Below are 8,531 nucleotides of genomic sequence, written 5' to 3'. Positions count from 1 at the left end.
ACCTAGGGTGTGTGTGTGTGTGTATACATATGTGTGTGTGTGTGAAAAACGCCTTGAACCCGGAGGTCTCATACGTTGGATTCACTTATTAATAATTAATTTTTAAACTTGAAATTTCATAACACATGCACTGGAAATTTGTTTAAAACATGTTCCACTATGTAAACAAACCAAAGACGAAAGCCTCTAAACACAACATAAAATAGATAATCAGGATGCTTATCTCTCGAAAGGTAGTGTGACAACTCGTATTTCAAACCTCTCCTTGTACTTTGATGTAACCTGTATGAACTCTATTTGGTTATGTGATATGTGATTTTAACGGTATGTATGTTTTATTTGGTTACGTGTTGGTGTATGATATGTATGTATATGTAACTTAGTCACACAACCCTTGACCGATCGCACAAGCCCATTCGGGCCATACTCTTTGTATCCGAATCAAGGGCAGCCCATGACGGGTTCGGCCCACTCCCTTGGTTCGGATAACACCTAGTGTGTTAGTATAAATTCTACACTTCACCAAAACACACAAAGTTTACCAAACCCTAGTTCTCTCTCTTTCTCTTCTCTCGAAGCCGACGACAAGCACACCTCTCTTCACCGAAGCTTTTGTGTTTGGATCAATCCTTGCTCTCTTCTTTAATCGGTTAGTGTTTTAACTATTGATTGTGCGTTGCATGATGTTATGATATATATGTTCTAAATGATGATTTATGGATGATTTGTGATTGATGATGATGTAAACTGTTAGGGTTTGGTGTTCATGAAATCGGCACTGATGTGCGTGAAGTGTGTTATATTTTGGATGTATATTTTAAGCCCTTTTTACACTTTTAGCCAAGTTTTAAATTTATAAAACACGATATTTACTAACACTAAACACACATATGGGCAAGTGCACCCATCGTGGACGTAGTATAGTGTTGGTAAGATACCGAGGTCGTCTAAGGACACAAGAGCTTTTAGTACCGGTTTATCCTCAACGTCTAACCAAATCAAAATGTTAGAAAGAGATTTTTAAACTAAGAAAATAAAACTAACTAAATGCTGAAAAATAAAATAAAAATAAAAACAGATAGACAAGATGAATCACTTGGATCCGACTCGTGTATTAGTATAACCTTTGATTATTTTCGCACTTTTGCACTAGTTTAAGAGATTATCTTAGTTATTGTAGTAGGCCCCTCTTTTGAAGGCAACGTTACCCTCAACCCAGTAGTTTGAGTCAGCAAGGATACAATCCTAAAGGGTCGGATTATTGAAAGATAATGAATTAAGTTATTAATGCAAATTATGGTAGGCCCCTCTTTTGGAGGTGACGTTACCCTCGACTAAGTAGTCTGAGTCAGCAGGGATACAGTCCTAAATAGCCGGGTTATAGTATTAATAGTAGTTAACTTATGAGGGGGTCAAAGAGTTTGGATCCCCGCCATCCAATACCTTTGGGTATTGAAGGAGATCCTACTAAATTTGACCCAGGTCCCTTGCAGGACCTCTAAACGCTGAACAAGGGCAAGACCCTTACCAAACCGTTCCCTTAACCCCCGACCAGTTAGCCAACATACCTCCATATAGACCGTGGAGATATGAATGGTGAAAATCTTTTATTTTATATAGACAGTAAAATAATGCCAAGACACCACGAACAAACGATAAGGAAGAATCACCTTCAACATAAGCAGCTAGTTATTAAAGTCATTAATACAAAAGCAAATAAAAAGTGCAAAAGATTAAAAATAAAAAGTATTATACTAAACACTTGTCTTCACCAAGTGATGTAAGAGACTTAGGCAAACATGGCCTTGATTGTCAAGAACTCTTACGATCAATCTTGGATCCCGAGACGACTCACACACTCTATGATGGACAATGGATGATGGTGGTGGATGATGGTGTTGTGATGGTGGTGGATGGTGGATGAAGTGTGAGAGATGTGGTGTGCCAAGGGATGAGTTGCAATGAAACCAAGCACTCCTATTTATAGGCTGAACTGAAGCCTGGGCACTGCCCCGTGTCCGCTGGGCATGGCCCCGTGCCTGTCTGACAATCTCTCTCGTCAGTAATTGTAATTCGCAATTACAATTAATGCGCCTGCAGTACTTTCGCCACGCCCCCGTGTTCACTGGGCACGGCCCCGTGGTGGGCAATAGAAGCTTCTATAGGTTTGTCTTATCTGCTGCTTCTTGGGCACGGCCCCGTGCTGGCTGAGCACGGGGCGTGTTCAGTCTTCTGCCTTCTCTGTTTTGCTTGGAAGGATGCTGTCGAGGGGTCGGGCAATCCACTTATGTTCCTTTTCTTGTATTTATGTTAGATTTAGCTTTCTTTTTGCTTCTTTTTTAATTTGAGCACATTTAATCTTGAAAATACAAAAGGAAGACAAAAACACTCTTTTTCCAACATTAGTACTTAAAAAGGGTTAGTTTTATGCCTCATTTGATGTAATTTATATGTTGCATTTTACACACATCAAATATCCCCACACTTGAATTTTTGTTTGTCCTCAAGCAAAACTCTTTAATATGTGGCTTACACTCCCAAATGGAATGGGTAGAAGAGAAGGTTTTGGCTTGTCATAGAGTGTCGGGAATCCAAGATCTTTATTGGGTTTTATTTTTATTTATTTACAATCCTATTCGTTATGATTTATTTAAAACGTTTCATAAGAGAAATTACTTATTTGGGCATAGCATGCCTTTTTAAAATTCCATTTATATACAAGTTCACATACCTCACGGGAGAAATCACTCACACTCGGCCGAAGGTGTATTTTTTTAGTGAATCACTCGAGAGCGGCATGGAACTTATTCCTACCATAGGCTTGCCAAGCAATCAATCCTCCTCCTTTTTAACTTTATACCTTTGTAAATATCAAGAGGACTTTTTTGGGTGAAGGCTTGGGCTAAAGGTGGGTGGTTGAGTTAGTGGTTAGTAGAAAAGGGCGAAAAGCGTAAAAAGCGTCGGTTTTCGTAAAACATTTTGTTTTAGTGACTTTTTATTTTTAATGAAGTATTTCTTCAAACAAGCTTTTGTTTTAGGAGCTTTGTTTGTTTATTTCTAACTTCATTGTAAAATTCTTTTTTTTAGTCACACGAAAACCGAGCTAGTTACTAAAATAAAGGGGTAAAAATAAAAGGGTTTTTTTTGGTGGGTAAAAAGGGTTTTGGGGTAAGAAATGAAAAAGGTTTAGGCTCAAAGGGGTTAACTAGGGGGATTTTTGGGTAGGTAAAAAAAATAAAAATAATGGTGTTGAAAGAAAAAGGGTTAGTCCTAATGCCTCCATATACTTACTTAGGTTTAAGTTGGTAAGGACCGGGAATGAATTGTCGTGGCAAGTTCTAGAGTCGTAAGAACCAAGCGGCTATTCACACAAGAAACGAAAAATGAGCATTTAGCGTAAAGATGTATATTTGTATGCTCAATAAAGGCTCAAAACTCACTTTTTGTGGGAATGGGTTTTTTATGTGATCAAGTATATATAATCGAATTTTAACTAAGCTTGTCATGCCGTTTCATAATTTTCTTATGTTGGTTCTTTTTATCACGACGCTTCGGTTGTAAATTTGTAAAAATATAACCTTGTTAGTCTTAGAATTCCCAACTTAAACTTTAGACAAGTAAAAAAAAAATGAAAATTTTTGAAAAAATTTGGGGTGATTAGCGGTTCCAATAGAGTTTTGTGTAAGGCTTCTTATTAGGACTTGCAAAATTCAAGGTTTTAGCATCCCCCCACACTTAAATTACACATTGTCCTTAATGTGTCCCAACAATAAATTTTTAGGTTGATTGAATGTGTGACATGGTGTTTAAAAGCAAAAATTTATGTTACTGGCGGTCTGGACACGGCCCCGTGTTCAGGTGCCAGTAACGATAATTAAAGAAAAGAAACAGAAGCCTGGACACGGGGGCATGTCCGGTGAACACGGCCCGTGTCCAGTTACCTGAACTGGGCATTTTTCTGCAGGGTGTTCAGCACGGGGCCGTGTTGGCTGGGCACGGCCCGTGCTGAACTTACTGTAATGGAGAAATTGTTGTCGGGTGGCCTTGTTCTTGTGCATGGGGCCATGTTTCTCGTTTCCCATATCATCCTTTACCACCATGAGTGTGTTTTATTCCTGCAAATTAAAACTAAAAGATTAAAGTAAACTAAGGATAGTTCCGCGGAATGCCTCCGTGGTGCGCCACGTTTATAAGGGTCCTTGGCTAGACCCAAGGTGAGGTTATATATTTTCTGAGTGGGATGTTCTGCATCCCATGTTGCACCGTCGGAGAGCAGCATCCAAACTCGAATCAATAACCTTCATGTAATTGACCGTGTCATCGTCCTCCTTCTTCTTCCCAACCCCGAATTTTACTTCATTATCCCCATATTTTAAAGTGAGCGTTCCGTCATTCATGTCCATCACTGCTTATGCGGTGGCGAGAAAGGGCTCCCTAGTATGAGGGGGACTTCGGTATCTTCTTCCATATCAAGTATGACAAAGTCGGCCGGGTAAACGAAGTTGTCCACCTTGACTAGAACATTCTCAATGACACCTTGTGGGAATTTGACGGATCGATCAGCAAGTTGTATGCTCATTTTTGTAGGACTCGTTTTTCCTAGGCCGAGTCTTTTGAACATTGATGAGGGCATGAGGTTAATGCTAGCCCCAAGGTCGGCTAGTGCATTCTTCGCCTAAGTTAACTAATTGCAAAGTTTCAATTTTCCTTTTATGAGTGAGGAAGTCCCTCATGAACTTAGAGAATTTGGGCATTTGGGTTAGGACATCAATAAAAGGAATGTTGACATCAATTGTTTTAGTAGACTTTCGAATTTTGCGAACTGCTCATTGGTCTTTTGACGGATTAACCTACCGAGGTACGGAACTCGAGGAGCCTTGGTAGGCTCTGGTGATGGAGGGGAACCCTTCTCTTGTAGGGGCGGCGGTATAGTCTCCTCGGTAGGCGGTGGCACTTCCGTAGGACCCACGGTGCGGTTTCGTAATGTGATGAGATGAACTTGCGCTTTTGGGTTTGTTTCGGTATTGCTTGGTAATGCGCCTTGTGGTCTCTCGGAGAAATTTTGGGCTAGTTGACTTATTTGTTTTTCTATGTTTTGAACACTAGCTTGTTGATTTCTAAAATTTGATTCTAATTGTAGAAACCTCTCTGAGTTTTTCTTTTCAGTGTCGGAGATGAGGCGAGATATAGTATCTTCAAGCCTTTCTCGTCCACCTTGTTGTTGAGGGAAATTTTGTGACTCATTTCTTGGTTGTTGAAAGTTTGTTCGTTGGTTTTGTTGGTTACTACTATTGCCGGGTCTCTCCAACCAAGGTTAGGGTGATTTCGCCATCCTTGGTTGTTGGTGCCCGTTGGAGGACCCGACGGCCTAGGTCTATTATCAATGTAGCTTACCGACTCTTGTTGATCGTCTGTTTCTTTCATACAACTCCAATTTTCATGTGGCCCACCACACCCTTCACAAGCCATAACCGAGACTGTTTTTGTCATTTCCAATTTTTTTATTTTCGAAGAAAGGGCCTCGATTTGGGCTTGTAAAGAAGTGCTTTCATCAACCTTATGGGCGCCCGGGGCAATAGATTTATTGCCTCGGGGAGTGTGCCACTGAAAATTGGTTTGAGCAATTTCCTCAATTTGATTATATATTTCATGCGGGCGGCGATTACCTAAAAGTCCCCCGGAGCTAGATTCAAGTGTCTGCCTTGTATGTGGCAACAACCCATTATAGAAAGTGGATACTTGTTGCCATATCGCAAGGCCGTGATGTGGACACTTTCGCAATAGCTCCTTGAACCTTTCCCTAGTTTCATATAAGGATTCCTCGTCCTCTTGTGAATATGTATTAATCTCAGTCATTAATTTAGCCATTTTAGCGGGAGGGAAATACTTATATAGAAATTTTTGGGCTAGTTCATCCCAGGTGTTTACCGATCCAGCTGGGAGGGCGTTAAGCCAAGCTTTTGCTCGGTCTTTCAGTGAAAAAGGAAACATTCGGAGGCGGATGGCGTCATTTGATGCTCCATTGATCCGAAAAGTATCACATATTTCTAAGAAATTAGTAATATGTAGATGGGGATCCTCGTCCGCAAGCCCATGAAAGGTTACGGAGTTTTGAAGCATCTGTATCAAATGCGGCCGAAGTTCGAAGTTATTGGCTTCAACATTCGGTGCGTTGATAGCGGCGCCGAGATTACCTACGGTGGGTCGTAGATAATCCATGAGGGTACGTTGGTCCGCCATTGGAAGTGGATTCCCCAAAACTTTCTCTTGGTTTTTGGCTTTTAGTCTTTTTCTGAGAAAGCGTTCGGGTTCTTCTAGAGGTTCTTTTATGTCCTTATTAGAACTGGAGCTCATACACTACATAGGGGTGGCGTCTGGTTCCAAGTCCTGCAATAAAACAGAAAAGAATGCTGGTCAGAAGGTTCACCACGGCCCCGTGCTCAGTGAACACGACCCGTGGTCGGAGTTACAGTGATTGTTTTCCAAATCCCAGTTACTGGAGAGTTGGACACGGCCCCGTGTTGCACCGACACGGCCACGTGGTCAGCCTTCTGTAACTTGGAAAACTAAAAACTGCAAGTAACAACGCTGGGCACAGCCCGTGTCCGACCAGGCACGACCCGTGCTGAGCTCTGCAGAAGCTGAAAAACTATGAAAATCCTAAAAAAAAATTAAAAAGAAAAATAAAAATATGATTAGGCCGTTGATTCCTAACTTTCTTAAAATCCTTGTGAGAGAGGTGGTGTGCCAAGGGGACACAAGGATTTGGAAAACAATCACTGTAACTCCGACCACGGGTCGTGTTCACTGAGCACGGGGCCGTGGTGAACCTTCTGACCAGCATTCTTTTCTGTTTTATTGCAGGACTTGGAACCAGACGCCACCCCTATGTAGTGTATGAGCTCCAGTTCTAATAAGGACATAAAAGAACCTCTAGAAGAACCCGAACGCTTTCTCAGAAAAAGACTAAAAGCCAAAAACCAAGAGAAAGTTTTGGGGAATCCACTTCCAATGGCGGACCAACGTACCCTCATGGATTATCTACGACCCACCGTAGGTAATCTCGGCGCCGCTATCAACGCACCGAATGTTGAAGCCAATAACTTCGAACTTCGGCCGCATTTGATACAGATGCTTCAAAACTCCGTAACCTTTCATGGGCTTGCGGACGAGGATCCCCATCTACATATTACTAATTTCTTAGAAATATGTGATACTTTTCGGATCAATGGAGCATCAAATGACGCCATCCGCCTCCGAATGTTTCCTTTTTCACTGAAAGACCGAGCAAAAGCTTGGCTTAACGCCCTCCCAGCTGGATCGGTAAACACCTGGGATGAACTAGCCCAAAAATTTCTATATAAGTATTTCCCTCCCGCTAAAATGGCTAAATTAATGACTGAGATTAATACATATTCACAAGAGGACGAGGAATCCTTATATGAAACTAGGGAAAGGTTCAAGGAGCTATTGCGAAAGTGTCCACATCACGGCCTTGCGATATGGCAACAAGTATCCACTTTCTATAATGGGTTGTTGCCACATACAAGGCAGACACTTGAATCTAGCTCCGGGGGACTTTTAGGTAATCGCCGCCCGCATGAAATATATAATCAAATTGAGGAAATTGCTCAAACCAATTTTCAGTGGCACACTCCCCGAGGCAATAAATCTATTGCCCCGGGCGCCCATAAGGTTGATGAAAGCACTTCTTTACAAGCCCAAATCGAGGCCCTTTCTTCGAAAATAAAAAAATTGGAAATGACAAAAACAGTCTCGGTTATGGCTTGTGAAGGGTGTGGTGGGCCACATGAAAATTGGAGTTGTATGAAAGAAACAGACGATCAACAAGAGTCGGTAAGCTACATTGATAATAGACCTAGGCCGTCGGGTCCTCCAACGGGCACCAACAACCAAGGATGGCGAAATCACCCTAACCTTGGTTGGAGAGACCCGGCAATAGTAGTAACCAACAAAACCAACGAACAAACTTTCAACAACCAAGAAATGAGTCACAAAATTTCCCTCAACAACAAGGTGGACGAGAAAGGCTTGAAGATACTATATCTCGCCTCATCTCCGACACTGAAAAGAAAAACTCAGAGAGGTTTCTACAATTAGAATCAAATTTTAGAAATCAACAAGCTAGTGTTCAAAACATAGAAAAACAAATAAGTCAACTAGCCCAAAATTTCTCCGAGAGACCACAAGGCGCATTACCAAGCAATACCGAAACAAACCCAAAAGCGCAAGTTCATCTCATCACATTACGAAACCGCACCGTGGGTCCTACGGAAGTGCCACCGCCTACCGAGGAGACTATACCGCCGCCCCTACAAGAGAAGGGTTCCCCTCCATCACCAGAGCCTACCAAGGCTCCTCGAGTTCCGTACCTCGGTAGGTTAATCCGTCAAAAGACCAATGAGCAGTTCGCAAAATTCGAAAGTCTACTAAAACAATTGATGTCAACATTCCTTTTATTGATGTCCTAACCCAAATGCCCAAATTCTCTAAGTTCATGAGGGACTTCC

At 41.7% G+C, this 8,531-nt stretch overlaps 2 non-coding genes across 2 annotated transcripts; one reads left to right on the top strand and one right to left on the bottom strand.

Moving 5' to 3' along the window:
- Positions 1–5,755: 5,755 nt before the first annotated feature.
- On the top strand, positions 5,756–5,862 carry LOC118489585. Its single transcript, XR_004887607.1, has one exon. It is a non-coding gene; the product is annotated as a small nucleolar RNA R71 (small nucleolar RNA).
- Positions 5,863–7,389: 1,527 nt separating this feature from the next.
- Positions 7,390–7,496, bottom strand: LOC118489584. The gene has a single exon (XR_004887606.1). It is a non-coding gene; the product is annotated as a small nucleolar RNA R71 (small nucleolar RNA).
- Between the last annotated feature and the right edge of the window lie 1,035 nt (positions 7,497–8,531).

The sequence above is a fragment of the Helianthus annuus genome, chromosome 17 (assembly GCF_002127325.2).
Source record: "Helianthus annuus cultivar XRQ/B chromosome 17, HanXRQr2.0-SUNRISE, whole genome shotgun sequence".
In the NCBI taxonomy this organism is placed as follows: domain Eukaryota; kingdom Viridiplantae; phylum Streptophyta; class Magnoliopsida; order Asterales; family Asteraceae; genus Helianthus; species Helianthus annuus.
The sequence above is the reverse complement of the archived record's forward strand: the minus strand, read 5'-3'. Positions and strand labels throughout refer to the sequence as shown.